Raw genomic sequence first — 19640 nt, 5'->3', positions numbered from 1 at the left:
GGGGTGGGTGTCCCCTCGTGCGCGGCCCGTTTGTCATTGCCCCGCGGCGCGGTGGGGCCTGGAGTAAACAGCTGGAGCAAGCGAGGGGGCGCTTGGGATGCTCCCTGATTAATAGCAGAGGGTCCGGGCTGTGACCGCAAGCTCGGCATGTGCTGGAGCCTCGCTGCACTTTCCCAGCCCCCTGCCAGGATGAGGGGGGTCGGAGGGAGGGAGGCAGCGAGCGGGACAGGGCGCTCTGCATCCAGCAGCAAACAAGCAGTGCGGAGCCGCGGCTTCCTGGAAGCGCAGCGCGGCTGGGCGACGGGCAGCGGCGATAAGCGGCGGCTATCGCGGCCCTCCCGGCGGGCCGAGCCGCTCTGCGGGCCCGCACCTCGCTGCCGCCGCTGCAGCGGAGCCGATCCCGCAGGAGACTCCCAGGTGCGACCCGCGGGGGGCCGGGGCCGGGGCCGGGGCCGGCCGGGCGGTGGAGCGCGGCGCCGGGCAGCGGGGCTGTGCGGGCACGGGGGCGCCGGGCGGGCCCGGCATCACGCGCAGGGCAGCGCCGCTGTCGCCTGCAGGGGGGCAGGCTCCTGGGCAGGCTCCCGGGCAGGCTCCCGGGCAGGCTCCTGGGCAGGCTCCCGGGCAGGCTCCCGGGCAGGCTCCCGGGCAGGCTCCTGGGCAGGCTCCCGGGCAGGCTCCCGGGCAGGCTCCGGGGCAGGCTCCGGGGCAGGCTCCCGGGCAGGCTCCCGGGCAGGCTCCGGGGCAGGCTCCTGGGCAGGCTCCCGGGCAGGCTCCTGGGCAGGCTCCGGGGCAGGCTCCCGGGCAGGCTCCCGGGCAGGCTCCTGGGCAGGCTCCGGGGCAGGCTCCCGGGCAGGCTCCCGGGCAGTCCCGCAGCACGCCAGCTGCAAGGGAGCCTGATGTTGCTGCAGAAGGGGCACAAGCGCAAAGAGGCGCAGTTGCTTTTTACCCGGGGTAAACGCACTCACGTCGGGAAGCACCCGGGAACCCCTGGCAGGCGAATGCCTGGCTGGAGCAGGTGGGAGAATAAGACGATTAGGAGAATGCTTTTGCCATCCTGCGGGGTTTGTGTTTTGGAGGTGTCGCTCTATGGGCTGGTTGTATTTTGCTTAACTCTTTCTGATTGTGCAGAGATTACATTTTATTTGCTCATAAATATGGTTGGAGGTTTTGGGTCACAGCTCAGCTACATTTTGCTCCAGACAAAGTTTAGTTTCTCTTTTTAAAAAGCATTTTAAATAAGTTGGGCTATATGGAATTTGGGTTGTCCATCAACCAAAGAAACTTGAAGGAATGTGGAAAATAAGGTGACACGTTTCTTAAGCATGAGAGTATTGAACCAGAGTCAGAGTATAGCACTGGTACTCAAGACTCCTGATTCTGTCATTTCCTTGGTTAGAAACAAGACTTAATGCATCTCTAGCTGTGTTTTCACAGCAGTAAAATGGGATTACACTTATTAATGAGGGGCATTAAATACTCTTTTTCAGAAAACTTTCATAGAAAAGTGCAGAGGAAGATCATTTGCAAGGGTAGTGTATCTGAGGGAATATTTCATGTTGACTGGAGAGAGATGTCTCAGAAAGATGTGGTGCCTAGTGGAACATGAATCTTAACAACTTCCTCTCTGTTGTGTTCGTATTTAGTGCAGTTTATCATTTCTGTACTGCTGCTCTGAATTCTGCAGAGGGAATGACATAAGCATGACACGTAGTAGAGGAAAAACTGCATAAAACTTGCCAAAATGGGATGGAGCTGGCAGACCAAGCCCACTTTATATGCCCCAGGTTTAGCGAGAAACTTGACAGAGATACAACACGTGATATGGTAATGAACAACTAGCTTGAAAAAATTGTCTTCCAGTTAGAGTCTGCATACTGTTCGGAGGAATTAAAGGGCTTCCCTGGGATGACAGGTCCTGCACCTCTATCCCGTGCTCCACTCTGGAGTCAGTTAATAACTGAAGTGAAGCAATGGTATTTCTGTTAACAGCACAGAGCCAAGAATGGGGAACTATATGCCAAACAGTGAATTATGTAATGTTATTCCCTAAGGGGTAGTATAAGACAAAGTGATTTCCTGCTATCAAGACAAAGAGCAGCAGCAGAGTTGCTCTGCGGTATGCACTGTAGCCCTGAGTTCCTTAGGAACAATTTACGTGGGGAGATAGAACCACGTAACAGCAGATCCACCAGTATCACTGTTCCCTCCCAAAGCTAATTCCTTTGCAAATGCAGAATCTCACCTCCTTATAAAGAACTTGAGAAATGGAGTAGGGCCATTATGGCTAAAAAGGGAAACCAGATTCGGTCTATTGGGAGTGGAAAATTATGATTAAAATTCTTTCTCAAGGGCTTGAAGAGTGATAATGTGGAATTACAGTGCACCAGGACAAAACAGAAGTTCTGGGTATAGAAAGATAGTCATAATAAAGCAAAGGAGTGGAAAAGGCCTCAGAAAAGTTGTTAATTTTGCCATTTGGATAGAATAAATAAAAGGGGTGAATTAGAAGGAAAAAGATATTTTATGTAAAATAGTAGGTTTAATATTAGTTTAATATACACACTTGATTTTAGCCAAAAGGCTGAGAGAAAGGGAACAGATAGAGTTGAAATATCCAGAATGTTATTGGCTAGAGCTGTATTTCGGATGATGACTGGCTGGTGACAACCCAAAATGACATAGACAGCAAGTCTTGCAAAGAACATCAGCCAGCCTTTAATGACTACAGGTGCTCAGGGTCTTGGGTTTAATTCTGATCTTAAGGTGGCGCCTCCAGTAGTACAAGAGGGACAAAAAGGTCTATTTCTGAAATACCATTTTTTATCCACTTTTTCTGACTTTTCCATTTCTGTTGCCAGTTTATTCTCCCTAAGCACAGATTGCTTTAAACCAATATGTCTTCAAAGACAGAGTGCCTGAAAACATAATTTCTATTCAATTCAACATTTTAGGAAAAAAAATTGGTTTTCAGTCCATCAATGCATTTAATCATTAGTAATTTAGAAGGTCAGAACACCAAGATGATCTTGTTTTCTTTGTCACTAATACAGAAAATACTGTAAGTGTAGTTAGCAAACCAATTTATATGTAACTGGTCCAGAACTGAATTTAGCTGTTTCAAATTAAATAATAAAATCTGTTTCATGGGGAACTTTAAATGCAATTATTATTGGAAAAATAACTGTGTCAATGGTACTTTTAAATTCATCAGATATGTTCTTTCCATGAATTCATCCTTGATCTGCCTGACTGAATAGCAAAAATCCATTTTCCATGTTTTTTAACTCCTGCTGTTCCAGGCTGAATTAAGAGGATTCAGTAGCCCTTGCAAACTGCTCTGGCCCTTGCATCATGAATTAAGATCCACTGTAGAGTTCATATCTTGATGTGTCAGTCTCAACTGCACTCTAAAGCACCTCTAATACTTACATTGGATCGTAGTCTTACAATACAACTTTAAGATTTCAGACTGATTTTTCAGGGTTATTAGTGATATAAGAAATTGTTCATTTGTTAGCTTAGCAAGCCGAACTGGGGTATAGGATGTTTTTCCCTCTGTTCTCCACAACTAAGTTTTTCAGAGTACACGTCCTCAGAATGTTGCTGTGCTTGAGCTGAGCTGTCCAAGGCATGACATTAAGTATCAGTAGGTACCTATAACCTCAGGTAAGGCCAGTAAGATCAGTTGGTCTTCAGCACCTCAGAGAACCAAGGACTGCATCTTTCAGTATGAGTAACTAGTAGTAGAGGCATGCAGATTTAGCAGATTTTTCATATGTTTTGGCCTCATGTACATCTGGCATATCTGAACTGTAAAATAGTGATGATACAGTAATGTTTAGGTAGCACTGGGAAGATGATAAGAACTCGGTATCAATCTTTCTTCATTACGTCGTGATAGTTACATTTATGATTAGGAAAGGAACCTCATTCCTCTTAGCTTAATTCTTTCCTCACTTTTGTTCATCTGGTAGGAACAAAGCACTCATCATTTTGTTAAAACAAACAAACAAACAAAGAACTGGGTCATAAAAAATGTACTCACTACAACTGTTTTCTCTAACAATTCTACAAACATTTTTAAACTTGCCATTTTAAGCTATGTATAAGGATTGATAGCTAATATTCTGTGTGCCTATGAAGGCAAGAAGGGTTATATGATTGCATGTATTTGCAGATCTCTCTCAGCTTCACATTCCTGTAGGCCAGAACAACAACATAACTTTCTTCTTTCAGGATAGTTAATGTTCTGGCCCAGAATTATAGCACCAGATGTGTTGCCACAGAAACAATTTAAAGGGAAAAAGATTTGCAAGTGAATCGTCTTTCTAGTGGAAAATGTAAAAACAGTATTCATGTCTTAGAGCCTGTCATTGGTTCCTGTGTGTGTTACATGTGTGCACAGGAGAGAATAAGGGAGAATTTTACTTTTTTGTTTTATACATCTGTTAGCATTTTAAAAATTCTCTGTACAAGATTGGAAATTGAAAAATATTCTATTATGGGCATGAGTTACATACCTCAGAGACATTTTTATTAAAACCTGACTCATTTTTAGAAACTTTTTCCTTGAAAAGTGTGCAGTATGCTAGCTGATTTACTTAGCTCTACTTGCAACATGCTTTGGAAACCATTTCAAGTAACAGTGGTCTCTGTGAAAGTAAGAAAAAATATTTGATTATATAAAATTGTCCCAGATTTTGATGCTGACGATTAGTAGCACATTCTTACTTGCTGCAGTTGACATGCTGATGAAAAGAGGGAATGTATATAGGAAATATTTTGATTTAATCTTGCATAGGAAGGCTTAAAGCAGCCAAAGCCCTTGATTATGGCTAGCATTTCTTTTTCTCTGAGTAGTTGCACAGGGCACTCTGTTCAACATATCCTTTTTTCAAATATTGTGAATATATTTGTCTGAACAAATTGCAATATAAATTGTCTTAATATCTCCTATTGGCTTTTATGACCACAGAAGAGCATCTTTTTCCTGCAGTTTTGCATACTGGTTGGGGTAGAGTAACAAGCAAAACAGCCAGAAAGGCCAGAACTACAGCAGGATGGGTTGGCAGTTGTGTATCAGAAACTCTCCAGATGTAGTTACTTCCTCTATTTGCAAAAAGAGCTTTTTCTCTTATAACTTATGCTGATTTTGGGGAAAAAAAAAGACAGAAATGGTCTTCTGTTGCTATAATTGTTTCTGCATCAGGATTTCAGTTTTATTGTAGACATACCATGAAATATCACATCTGTAACTAACATTACTGGGCTGTATAAACCTGACTGAAAAATCTGGGAAGCTTTTAAAAAGGCCAAGATCCGCACATAAAAAGACTTATTTGTTTCCACAGTTCTTTGTCATTCATGTATTTGGAAGGTCTTTCCCCGTGCAAGTTTTGCCACACTGCTGGCTGGGTATCTAAAGGAAACATCACTGCATTTCACTGACCGAAAGGTCAGGATGAAGTCTGTGACTTTCTGATGCAATGGAAAAACTTTATCAGATGCATTTTTGTGCATAATGCTACCCTGTGATTTTGGAAGATAATGGACATATAATGTTATACTGAGAAGCCTTCTTTAGTCTATTGATTTATTTATTTAGTCCTCTATGAAATTTTAAATTTTTAGTCTTATTTTCCATTATTTTCAATTTTCTTTTCCATTGCTGAAATTTGCTTGTAACAGAAGCAGCAGAATATATCCATGTGTACTGGAGTTAGGAATGGTTATTTATGCTTATGGAAATAGTTCTGCATTATTTTAAGTGTCCTGCAGGAGTAATAGTTTGGAATCTATCAGTTTTGGAATTAGACTGCATACTGTGTCACACATTGGAGTTTTGGCAGGTTCAGAGGCATGTAGATCACCACACAAGATCTGCCATAAAGATAAGAAATTCGTTTCTCCCCTACATTCCTGATTCAGGCAGAACTCCAATTTTGGGTGTGGAAGGAATGCAGAGTTGGGCCTAAAGCTTGTGTCTGTACAGGTTAGAAATGAACTTTCAGTGTAAAATTTGGATCGGAATCTGCATCCATATTCCCCTAGAAGACCACAGATGTTTGAATCCAGATTTCTGGTTGGGTGCTGTTTGGGGCTGAATCAATCCTTATGTCTGCAAGCTGGTTCAAACATCCTCTCAATTAGTTCACTTTCTTTTCATTTGATAGAACAAATTCTTTGTTCTGTTTGATAGGTTAGTCTTTCTTTAGGTGGTAGAGCTTTCCCAGACAGACATTGTAATTAAATCTTTTTATTTTAAATTTCTAGTTTAGGTGCTTATAATTTTCTAAAAAACTGTCCTTTGGGTCTGAAATTTCTTGTGCTTGGTTTCAGTCCAGTATGGAATATAACTGGAAAGTCTGAATAATGTCAGTTCAGCTGCATTTGAGTTATTTAAGTGCATTTTAAAAATATGTACTTTCCAATTACATTTTTTCCATAATTCTCTGCACTTGCATAACTTCTGTTTTACTATTTAAATTGCCACAGGCTCCAAGAGGAAAAAGTCATTCTCCAACACTGAGGCTCAGCAGATAACCAAAGAGGGAAACAACCCCAAGAGCTCAGTGTGCTTGAAAGTCTTAATGTTTACTGTTTAGTCTTAGCATGAATAAGTTTACATTTCTATTAGTGCAGGAAAAGCACAATACAAATAACATTCAGTTTATCTATACACTGAATTTCTGCAGTGTTTGCATTCTGTAATTGAAATTTTACATAAAGTGTTTATAAGATTACTCTAGATTATGAGAAGGAATTTTGTTTGACAAGATCTGTAAAGTCTAAATGGTGGACCAGAATTTTCAAAAAGATTTGACACATACAGGTATTCCAAATGCACAGGAAGCTGTTTGAGCAATTATTACAATAGCACGTACCAGTTGATTAATTGTGTGTGAAAATGTGGCTAATACTTGATCTATACTGAAAGTTCACAGGCTTTTCTACAGTTGCGAAGATGAACTGATTCATATCTATTTAGTACCTGTTCTATTACAATGGAAGATAAACCGAATGTGCAGTAAAAAGTGACGCGTGATTGATCATGTTCAAAATTGCTTTGGTTTAATTAAATCAGTAACAACACAGCTTTAACATAACTATATCTTTGTTGTATAGGCATATCCTAACTGGGCATTATTGTGTTCATTGTTCGTGCAGTCAGTACATTAGTATATGCCCAAACTTCTTGAAAATCTGTCACTAGGCTTTTGTTATTCAGTGTCTGAAGTGGAACCCACATAGTGGTCTTGAAGGTACCAGCACCTTTCAAGAGAGTCTTTTGTGTAGAAAGCTGATGCCAAATGTTACTTTAATTACTGAAACTCCCACTGGAACAATAGAGCCATATTTTTGGTAACTCTGCTGAAGCCATTGAATCTTATTGAATCTTATTGAATCTTATTCTTACTTCCAGCTAAGCCATGCCCCACCCTTCTTCTGAAGTGTTCACATGCCAATGGGTTGTGCAACCAACATCATTTGTTAACAAAAAAAGAAGAATTTAAATAATCTTAGGAAATCAGTGCAGGCCTCCCAGCTGCCTGCAAACAAACATTAGAAGTGCAAAACAAGTAAGTAGCAGTGGAAAGGATCTCAAAACTGTTTGAGTTTGTTTTTTTCAAGAACATAAACACACATCTAAGACTCATGAGCTCTGAAGGAGAAGGTTTGGGATAAGAACATATACCGGATCTTCTGGTAAATCTCCGGTCCAGACATAATCTCTGTATCTGCCCAGCCTAGCTTGTTATCTCCAGAGCTGTAGTAATAAGAGTACATCATGAACCTTTTCCCCCTATGTGTACGAATTTGACTCTGTTTTTAGTTTCATTTAAAGCAATGAGCAATTATATTAAAACCTATAATTGTCAGGTTATCTTTGCCAGTACAGTAAACATGTAGCAGTACTGTAAGATAGCTCTCTTGAGCAAAACAAGTCATATGGAGCCAAATGACGTTTTGCTGTTACAGCATCAAATGCACGGTGTCATTGCTGTCTAACTGTGTCAGGGACCAGTTCTGAATCTTTAATTCTGGCTTTGTCTGTTGCTTGGGTCACCTGTCAGCATGTGTATTTTGTATCTGAATGGTCATTTCTGAATTTTGAAGCTCACTCAAGAGTGATTATCTGCCAGTGTGTCCTCTGGGCTATATATTCTCGGTCATGATTCTGTAGAGGATCACAAAAGTGAGTTCATGAGATCAATGGTTTGTGTACTGATGGTTAGAGTGTCATACTGCAAGTGTGGGAGAATTGCCAAGGGATGCAGAACATCGCATGGACATACTGTTCTATCTACTGCCTCTCCAGCCAGGCTTGATTCTTCATTAGCAGGAAGGCATATCACTGCTGTGTTATAGCACCTTTCAGCAGTGTGAACACTTTGCTACTTTCATATCTGGCTCATCTGACGAGATCCGTGATGATTAGAGTTTTCACAAATCCTGCCTGGCTGATGCTGAAAAATCAGGTCAGTACACACGTAGTGCAAGCCCTTTGATATCACTGGAGTCATCACAATACTGTGATATTTAACTGTTTTCCTTGTGTGTTGTCCTGAAATTTAAAGCTATTTGCTGGTGATCTCATCAATCACCAGGATTCCCTAAATTACCGACCAAGCAACTGCTGCTTGAATATGAACTATGCATTTGGCCACCCATCTTTGTATTAGATCTCTTTGCAGCTCTGGTAGCTATTAACTTCACGCAAGCCTGGCTGTCATTTTTCTACATACCACGTTCTGAAGGTGACTCTTTGTCCTTGTTCTATTAAGCCAATAGGAGATGATGAATTAAGGATCAGTAGGCAGAGCCAACTGACTGACACCTTGAGTCTTTTGCTAGAGGGTCTTGAGTAACTGCTCTTTATACTCCTGAGTCACAGTGCACGTTGGCATTACAGTTCACGCAGTCCATGTGGAAAGGGAACTAAGAGACCTTTCTGACAGAAAACGCTGTTCTGTGAAGTGGCACAGTCCTATTCTGCAAGACTGGTCTAAAGTATAGTTGGCTCATAGGTAAGTACTGGGTAACATAAAGTAGGTCAAGTTGCATCACAAGAATAATTCTTGTTTTATGAGGCATGAAGGACTTACACTGAGAATTGTAATTGTTCTTTCTACATTTGCCTTCTAGCCATTTTAAACTCTGTTCTGCAGTTTAATGTAGTACTGTTATGACTTTGTCTTAGTTGTTTTTTTTTTAAATGATGTAGCCATATAACAATAAAAGCTTTTGCAGCTATATTGGTATAGCAGTGTTGTATGCTAATATAGTTTATTCCTTTTCCTGATGCAGAAGAGTGGATACATTATAGCAGTACATCTGCACTAGCAAAGTGCTTATAGTATCTTAAGTGACACAAGCCCTTCTCTCCAACTGTTAAGTCTCTGTCTATATTACAGATGCCTGTCCTCATACCTAAGCTGGGTAAGGACTGTGAAAATCTCTCACCAACATGGCTGCATTAGCAAAAGATGCAAGTACAGAAGCAGTTATAATGCACAGTAAAATGGGGCATGTATTAGTATGAATTATTTTAACTAGGGTGATAGAAAGCACAGCCCTTGCCAGGTTGCTCCATTCATCCTAGGAGTACTTTTGTAGTAAATAATACCAATGTTTCTGATCGCAGTGAGGTGCTGGTAGTATAGATATAGCAAGAATGTGTTCACCTTGAAGGATTTCTTTACATTATCTACAGAGTACTAATATCTTTCAAAACTACTCTAGCTGTATTAAACCAACAAAACTTTCTTGTGTAGCTGTACAGAAGATCTTTGTTACAAAGTTTCTGGCATAGCTATGAGTGCTAAGAGGAGTGTTAAAAATGAGACCCCTAAAGATTTAGCTATGTTGGCAAAATACTCAGAGAGAGGACTCCTTTTGCCAGGATTGCCAACGTCTTTTGGGGAGAGAGGTAGAAATATACTGGCAAAAGAACTCAGTTATCTCTTCTGTGGGAGTTTTGTTATTGTACTTAAGCATAGATGTAGAGTAAACCAGTCCAAGGTCTAAGAAAAACTCCTTATGATGGTGAAAAATATTAAACAGATGTGACTGCTAGTTGCAGTAAAAGCTTGGAGTCCTCAGGGAACAAAGAACTGAGTTCATAGTCTTTGAAGACGTTTGAGACAGAGATCCTATTGACTTTTTGTGCACAAAACTTAAAGTCATTTTCGTAAGTGACTCTTGCTGTGTTTGTTGATGATATTCATAACATTTCAAGGGACCTTAAAATTAGATTAACTTTTGGCCTAAATGTTGAAGTGGTTTGATCTCAACCAATTCTGCTACTGAACAACTTCTGCTTAGCACTTCCAGTTATTTCTGCCTTTTTTTTCAGTGAGTAACTTCTTGTGCTTAGGCTGGGTGAGCTAGAAGAGCCTGACACTTCCAGGAATTTATTATCTCTGGCAGAAGTCTTGTTAATGTCAGTTATTGATAAGTGGGAAAGTAAACATGTGGCCGATTAGGCATTGCACTTTCAATTGCTTACCACTAGTCTGATTTCATGTCACACCAAGCAGGGGCCCTCCAAAGAGAGATCATTTTACAGTTTATTACTTTCCAAAATTATTAACATGTACATTATTAATTCGTATGTATGTATTATTAATGCATGTATTAATAAGTATGATTTTGGTTATCATTTATCTACTTTTGAAAGGGGAGAAAAAGTTTGTGCTCTTTTTGCTTCTTCGCAATGTAGAAATAAACTTTTTTTTTTTGCTTGTTTACAAGTTTCGATCACAGTAAAGATATTTTCAGGACTTACTAGAAATATTTTTGCCTTAAGAAAAAATGTGATAACTGTCTCAACCTTTAAAGAATATCAAAAGGGAGTTTTCACATGCCCAAACAGATATTTTCTGTTAGCTGACTGTGAAATATTTGAATTAAATATCTATAGCAAAAACATAGGTCTGAAAAAAGGGAGTTTATGAAGGCTAAGGCAGATGTGAACTCTGCTGTCAGTTATTCTGGTAGAAGGCCCCAGTGCTCTCCTTTTGAGATCTGTTGTCAGAATTGTTTATGTGAGCTGTCCCTAGCCAACTTCCAGGGAAATAAACTGTGTTAGAATAATCCGTTGAAACAGTAGTGTTTGCTGACCTGTCTTTTCTAGGCTCAAATAGATTTAAGGAGTAGTGGAGTACTAATCATTGTAGATCATCATGGTCTTTCCTGGGCAAACTGTATCCAGAGTTTGCCTCCCCTGATTTTGCTCCTTTTGAAGAGTGATGTTGTAGTTCTATTTAGACTTCAAATAATACCAAGTGTCTTCTAGGCAGAACCAGACTGACAAAGCTTGAATTTCTAGTTTAAAAGTAAACGTAATCTGGGTTAGAATGCATTTTGCTTAACTATTCATTTCACCATGTGTATTTTAATATGCAGTATTCTTTCAGCTGTTTCCAAAGCCATCTACTTTGAGTGTATAATATTAAGATCCAATTATTTCCATTTTGTTTTGTTTGGATTGTTTGCAATTAAGCATTCTTTCAAGTGGGCTTTATTTAGCTAATTCCATGACAAAACTAAACTCTAGGGGAATGAAAAGAAGAGAAGTTCCAGCTAGCCAATGTTTATTTTTATTATTAATAATTTATATTATGATAGTCCTTAGGGAAACTAGGGCCCCGCTAGCCCCAGTTTCCTCTGCATGTGATGACTGTCTCACAAAGCCTTATACAGCAGAAGACTCTTTTTTGCTGTCATGGCTTAGTGCAAGGGAGCCGTTCCGTACTGCACGGGAGCAGATAGATGAATAATTTATAAAGACAAATCCTGAATAATTTTTTTAGAGAATTTAGACTAGGATTCAGAGGGAAAACCTGACGCATCTTTACTATGGAAAGCCATAACTAATGCATTTTTCCAGTGTCAGAGCCAAATCATGATTACAAAGGTCTTGTTCCTCGTCTCTCTGAAGTCATGGCAAAGCTCCCAGTGACTTTGATGGGAGCAAGATTGGGCAGAGAGGCACCGGTCTTAAGAACCTTATCTGCTTCTGAACTAGCAGCAGAAAACACTTTATATTTTAAGACCACATTGATGTGCAAAATCAATTTCAAAATTTTTACATGTAGTCAAACTTCCATCAGAGCTTACAGTTTTCACTGCATCTGATTCTAGATGATTGGTCTGCTTTCTGTCCTACAGAAGCCTTGAAAAGAGTGATGTAGAGTCCTTTCATACTTGCTAAATGCAAAGGAGACAGAGGGCCAAATCCTCAACTTCTCTAAATAGATTGATTTCAGTAGAGTTACGGCAGTTCATCTGAACTGAATATCTGGCCTGTGTGAATGGGATACGCATTTGAGTTAAGTGAATAGCATTTAAGCTGACATGGAGATGGGGAAAGAGTAGGGGAAAGGGGAAGAGCCTTGAAGTTAGTGCAGCAGTGCAAATTTTCATCATGAGTGGATTTGCCACCCATTTTGCTCCCCCCTATGTGAAATCACCAGTCTTTTCTGCAAGCCATAATTCCAAATTCAAAATCTAGACAGAATCTTTCCTGAATCTGGCCTATCTGATCCATACTCCTGTCCTCATTAGTTCAGTTTAAAGGGGATAAAACATCTGTTTCTAAGTACAGCTGTGTGGTTAGTATGTGGGCTTTTTTTTTCCATACAAAATCTCTAAATCTGGCCATTTAAGACACAGATTTTATAGGAGCTAAAGTTGGGCTGTGCAAAGTTCACCTCATTAAAAACAAACCCAAACCAAATAAAAGCAGGGAATAACAGCATAAAAAATGTGGGCCATGAATGTCAGAGCATGTGTATTAGAAATGAGTAGGGAATAAAGAGAAAAGTACAGAGATATCCGCAGATATTCAAAGGCTCCTGTTTATTTCCAAAAGAAAACTTTACATAGTTGTAGAGTGTCCTTGTGTCTACAGAAAGGGAACATTAGGACAGAACACAGTGTTAGGATTTCTATCACAGTTACCCTAATTCATTAGAAGATATAAAGAGTTCAAGCCTGTGTTAGAAGTTGCTGAGCAAATTCATCCTGGATAAAATGTTCAAACATGCCAAATGATTTTTGAAGCTTCAGCTGCTAGATGGCCAATGAAAGACATTCGAAATTGTCTTGATTTTGATATCCCTTTCTAAAAAGAAAGGCAAAACCGTTTGCAATTATAAGTACCCAGATTCACTTGTCAGTAGTGGAAATAGTGACTTTGCAAAAAGCAAAATAAAAAGCCTATGTCTATTCAGCACTAAAGGAAATATTTTGCTTTAAAATATGAAACTTTTCTCTCTCTCCGGAGGCATGTCTGTGTCCCTCTTATGTTACATTTTGTATACTTTCCTTCTTTTTCCAGTGTTCTTTGGGATACTACTCCTACCCTAGCAACTTCATTTTTTCTATGGAGCAAAATCATCTTGGTAACATTTGTGGGAACAAAACATTGTTGCCACAGGAAGTTGGCATAATGGTTTAATTCTTAATAGAAGGACAATTTTCACGATCAGAAGGCTAAGTGACAGAAGGTTTCTCCCACTTCAGAAGCGTGCCCTAGGACACATACCAGTATGCTATGATTCACAGACTTCACTTCTTGAAGATATGAAAAGACATCCCACATACTGCTGAACATCAAATTCCACAATTACTAAAAGATTGTCATCTGTTTTGGTTAACATATACTTCTGAGTGTAATAATAGAAACACTTATCTACCATCAAGGTGGTTTCTATTGAAGATTAAACACTGGGACTTTCCACAACCCCAGGCTGAGATAAAGGACAGGGTTTTTTTCTTTTTTTTTCCTTTCTTTCTTTCTTTCTTCTTTTTTTTTTTTTTTTTTTTTTAAGCTGACCTGGCAATAGGCTTTTAGGAGGCTTTAGCATTGGCCAGTGGATGGAGACATGATCATGCAGATTAAGTCTATATGTAACATATTCAGATGTAGATTGGGGCAAGTAGGGAGAAGAGATATGTATTGCAGAAGATTGTTCCTTAGGGTTTCTAATTAAGAAGGAGGAACCTCTCAAAGTCAGAATTCGTTGGATTCAGTGCATTGCTGCTAGGCAAATTTTTGTTTGTCAGAAATGGAAGAGACTGTTCATCAGTTGTAAATTGTTCTCTCTCAATGCCATCTGCTTCTTCTCTTGTTAGGAATTCGTTTTTAAGTATTCATTATAATGCAGCTAACTGCAGACTCAAATTCTGCCAAAGCTGAAAAAGCTGCAAGTCAGGCTAGCGTGTGGAGCCTGCCACATTCCTGAATCTCTGATTCAGGCTTGAAAGTTTGTCATCAAGTTTGAAATTGAAACCAGAGGAGCTAGCAGCAAGCCCTGTGCTCATAAATCAGCTGATAATGGGTGAATTGTTCTGTGGCTTTCCCTGAAGAGGAAAGCAAAACGGTGCAAAAGAACTCACAGCCCCTAGCAGAGCTGTGATGTAGGCAAGCATGGAGAAACTATGTGGGGCTGTATGAATAGGCCACATACTGGCAAAGGAACTAACAAGGATTTTGGTTATATGCAATCCCTGATTCTCTTCTTATTACAGTATTATGAAAAAGTAACGGTGGGATTTACAGCCAACCTTGATTCCAGGTAACAATTTGCCTGGAAGAAATAGGTGCAATACATCAGTGTGCAATCTGTAACAAGGTCTGCTTTGTGCTTCATTTGTGTGATACCCTCTGCCACTAGAGGGAGATACAAAGCTGACCATAAAATTATCCCTTGAAAAATAGTTTCCAGGTCATTAACTGAATATGGGCCAACTTTTGCTATTGGGATTCTATTGGAAGTCTGGAATAAGTGACCGATTAATTTCCTCTGAGGTGCATCGGCGTCACTGAGAATAGAATTTGGATCTGTACGCTGAGATGAAAGCTAATTAGAAATACAGTAACGTTTTGAATCCCAGGCTTGAAAAACAGGTCATCTTGGACTTGAAAGTCCAGTCTTGTGTTCAAGAAACTACCCTAGGAATGGTTACATCATACACACTATCCCCGCACATGGGAAGCTGTTTGAAAAGACTGCTTATAATATTAAAATTTATTGCTGTATGGCAAACCTGAAGTCCAGAACTTCAGTCTCAGGAGAGTGAAGAGTCCAGCAAACCTGGGCTCTAGAGCTTCACTTTCAGAAGCTGGCATAAAGCTGCAGATGGGCCTTTGCAGTGAATGACTAAAGCAGTAACCTGGGGCAAAGCTGTTTATCTGATTTTCACATTATGGCTTGAATATGCTAGGAGGAAAGTGTATGTCATACATTTGGTATTTAAATATATATTTAAGAGTTAAATTTGCCCAGAAAAAAAATTTGAAAGTACCAAAATGAGTAACACAATGAAGCCCTGTCTTTTTAAATAATGTGAGAGATGAATGTAACTCTTATTAAAAATCAATGGAACTAGCTCCTAAGAGCCCAAATTGCTTTTGAAAATAGGATTATATTCCTAAGTCATTTGAGATTTTGAAAATACAACCTGACAGATGCAAGTTTGATGCAAAGTGAAGGGCCCATCTAACAATCTGAGTTAGACAGGTTTAGGGCAAGAAGTTCTGTGGTATGTAGTGCAGGTATGTAGAGAAGCAAAATCTTCCGTTAGTAGGCTCTGTACCTTAAGCCAAATTGCTATGTAATTATGCTTATTGCTCAGTCTTAAAACTGCAGAAATGTCTGATGAATATGGGTGGATGCAGAATTGTTCATCTAACTATACAGCTATAGATCCGCTGGATGTTACAGCACTTTGGCTAAATATATCCCTTTGACTGGTAAAGATGGTTCCCTGCATGGATTGCCTTTTTCTGCATAGAAGGTTGAACCAGTTCAGCCGTCTGCATTGTTTTATTCTCTTTATAGGAGGCAGCGGGGAGGAAGACACGAGTAGTGGTGAGATGGGAGAGCAGGAAAACGCAGGGCAGAGGCAAAACCGACTTGTTAGTGCTTCAGAAGATGGATGGTAAAAGTAGCAAGAGGAAAATTTTCTGATGCTCATCACAGGGAGCTACTTGTTCCCATTACTTTCACTTTGGCAAATCTGTTTTAGCATATAAACTTGATAAAATATAGAACATACATTTTCAATATCTGTAATTACAATGGCTGTTCCCGTCTCTGTGGTGGACTGGTTACGGGTTATGTGTGTTGCCGAGAGATACTAGTTCTAGATGAGTGATACCCTGAAGTCAGAGATCTAGCATTACAGTGAATCACACATAACCTGTGCAGATTGTCCTGTGCTTTTTTGATCTTGAACTTTCAGGGAAAGGATATATCTGAAGAAAAGACCCCACTTGTGGGTAATGCTGTGTGAAAATAGCTATATTGAGATGCAGCATCAGGGACAATTTCTGTCTCTCTGATTCAAATGGCTTTTCATATCTAGAAAAATAACCAGGGAAGTTTTTCTTAGTTCTGCCAATAACAGTATAAATAGAATGTCTGTGCAATAATTGAACAAAAATGCTGAAAATTTAAGGGATTTTAATCATAAATTTGGAATGTTTATCTAGCAAAGTAGACATTGCCACTAAGGTCAATGGTTTTTCTAAGGAATGCTTGAGAGCAAAGATTAAATATAGTGTGTACTTTCCCAGTGGATTCAACGCTGTGCTGTACACAAGATAGTCATTTCATTCATTGTTCATTACATACACCTTTAGAGTAATAAGGTCTGAGTCATGTTGTTATCGCATCTCAGGAGTTTCCTTAATTTTAATGGGTCTGGATTCTCTAAATGTCCAAGGCTTCAGTGTAAGTGCAGAGAACTAGATATCTACAGCCTATTGCAGGATATTGGAACCACCAAGAAAGTTTCACTGGTTCAGGCCCTGACCAGCACTAAGACTGCATTCAAAAACTGTGACAGTATTGTAATACATTGTCGCAATCTGATTTTTTCTTTATCAGTGTCATGAAAGACTCAAATGCCATTGTCTGCTACAAGTGTTTTGAAATGGATTTCAGCCATCGAAAGGAGACAGAAATGGTAGTTAAATCCTTGTTCCCAAGTTTTGAAGCAAATGAGAGGAAGAAAAACATTGTGAATAAATCAGTGTGATGGTAGGAAAACTTAGCCAAGTTTGCAAAATTAGTCTTGACTTAGACTTATGCTAGAAAGTTTCTAGTATAATGATGTCAGGGTTGTCTTTTCACCTATTAGGTGTTTGCGGTATATGTTTCTATCAGTTAAAGCCCTAGTACAAATGCAATTATACCTGCAAAACTGCTTTTGTGGTGGAGTTTAAAAAAAATTCAGGGAAGTGATATAAGTAGCAAAACCACCTTTGGCTGAAGTTTTTTTTGGAACAGCAGCTGATTTGTTGGAATCGCAGATCATTTCTAGAGTAAGTAATATGTCCCTAAATGTTCATCTACTTAATTACTATTTATTTTGGTTATATACAGTGAAAATTGAGTTTCATTGGAAAATGTATAGAATGAATTCCTACTAATAGCAAATTTATTGGGCTGTCATGGAGATGAAGGGAACATTCTAAAACCATGCTCTAAAAAGACACAGATTCCAGGTGACAACCACTAATCAAATTTATATAGACTGTTCTGTGTGGAAACCCCCTTACTAAAAAAATTCTTCATGTAGGCAAAAGCACCAACCATATATTTCAGAGTCAAGGCTGAAGTCCCTCCAGTAAAGTGGTGGACACATCTGATACTGAAAAAAAGGGTTATGTTGTGATAATACAAAATCAAATCAACTCTGTTCGGTTTTCACAGCTAGAAGATAAAATGACCCTGTCATCCTTGCAAGTGAAGCTAGTATAATGCGGCCATAGTTATATCTGAAAAATAACAATAGTAATCTAAAAATGAAAGGAGAAAGTCAGCATCAAGTGGTGTAAAAGAAATGATTGTGATCTCACGATCTACCAAGAACCATAAATATGATCCTAAGATCACTTTACTGTCTTAAGTGATTGACATTTAATAGTTTCTGTTCTATCATCTGAATTATTTTATATAGTGACTAATACTTTGCTTGGTTTCAACCTGGCTTTTATTTTTTGGTTAATATGCAGCCGCAGCTTGCTGCAGCCAGTGAGCAGTGGGTACGGACTTACTAATGAGAGATGTAGTCACGTGTTAGCTAGGCTATCGACTTGATGCATGTATCCACAATTCCCTGAAGGAAGTTAAAGTCTGGTACAGTTTTTGCAAACACACAACAGGAAGCAAACGTGTGTCTCTTAACGAACAGGTCATTCATAAATGGAACATTATAATATTCTAAAACATGAATATCTTACTCTAGCAATAGTTGACCAAGTTCAAGTGAACCTCTAGGAGAGAGGTTATTATTAAATTCTATTTAAATTTTAAAATTCTGTTTTTTTTATTAAAAGAAAAACATGGCTACCAATTTAAAGTACAAAACACAAGCAGAAATATTTTGCAAGAAGTCAGTGAGTCATATTTTCCTCATAAAATTGTTGAAACTATTGTGCCTAGAAACAATTAAGTATGTGACTAGGGTTGGAAAAGTTTAGCCATAAACACAAACAGACACCAGCTTTTTGTTTGTAGACGATGAAGGTCATTTGGCTGGAGGAATAGCCTAATACTAACATAGATTAAGTAGAACATGCAATTGAATGTACTCATTGCTGCATAAAAGCATACATGTTTGGCCCTGTATGTCTGGATACTTGGGAACGCTGAAGGTTAAATGTTAGTAGGATATTGGGGCACTGAAAATCATTGAAAATAGGGACAAACAAACATACTCCTTCAATAAAAAAAAGAAAACACCTAATTCAATTTATTTTAAAAATGTATTCTGTAGGCCCTGAAACCTCCGTTTTACAAAATTGCACATCTTAAAATCTTAGAGGAAGTTAATATCTGGCAGTTTGGAGGTCTGTTTAAGACTCACAAACATTATAAGGCTTTTTCAAGCCTCCTCCTTTTCTCCAGCAGATCAGTGTTTTTATTGCCCCTGGCAGTAGGCACCTTCCGTTGGGCCTGATGTTTTGTGTTCTGCATGTGCCAGCCCAGAGCGAGCTCCTGCATTCACACTCTGTGCTTTTGGGGAAGATTAAAGGTGAGGGCATACCTCTGATCCCAAGGGCATAATCCCTGTATTTAAGAGATTTGAAGACATTGTCCTGCCCAGTAGAGATTACAGACTGGAAGATGGATTTGAACTCAGCTTTGTCAGGGTTCCTTATCTGATTTATTTCTAGCCTAAAAGGAGAGTTCAATTTGAGATGTGTCCAGATGCTTTTACTCAGGGGCAGTTGTAGTGTAGCTCAGCACTTTTATACAGACACTCTGGCTAGCAAAACCCTCTGTTTAAACAACTGCATTTATAAATCTTTCTTACCAATAAAATGCTGTCATGACATCCTACTTATGGCCTTCTAGTCAGAAGTGTGAAATGAGCTGTGAGATTTCTAGGTCACTACCAAATATATATTGCAGGTGTGTACCATGACGTTATCAACATTATTTCAAAGTAAAATAGATAACCCCTTTAATGATGCTCTTAAGGTTATTCAGATTCCTTTCATTCTTATGAGAGGAAACTGTTCATATCTGTAAAAATGTGTTTGTGAGTTGTGTTTGAATGTAGCTGTATATGTTGCAACTAAACATGACAGAGTTGGTGGCCTTGAGGGTTGAACCTTT

The 19640-nt window shown here is 39.4% G+C and overlaps 1 protein-coding gene across 8 annotated transcripts in view; it reads left to right on the top strand.

The window, feature by feature from the left end:
* Positions 1-19640, top strand: part of RIPOR3 (RIPOR family member 3) — a 55458-nt gene continuing 35818 nt past the window's right edge. For 6 of the 8 annotated variants that reach the window (XM_026099631.2, XM_026099630.2, XM_064521498.1 and 3 more), the window contains exon 1: positions 4-417. The gene's annotated coding sequence lies outside the window, so the exon portion shown is untranslated. Of the gene's footprint in view, positions 418-9010; positions 9030-19640 lie in introns of those variants that run through there. The other 2 variants (XM_064521501.1, XM_064521499.1) reach the window with 2 other exon arrangements.

Source organism: Dromaius novaehollandiae, chromosome 16 (assembly GCF_036370855.1).
Source record: "Dromaius novaehollandiae isolate bDroNov1 chromosome 16, bDroNov1.hap1, whole genome shotgun sequence".
NCBI classification, from domain to species: domain Eukaryota; kingdom Metazoa; phylum Chordata; class Aves; order Casuariiformes; family Dromaiidae; genus Dromaius; species Dromaius novaehollandiae.
Note: the sequence above shows the minus strand (reverse complement) of the source record. Positions and strands in the feature narration are given on the sequence as shown.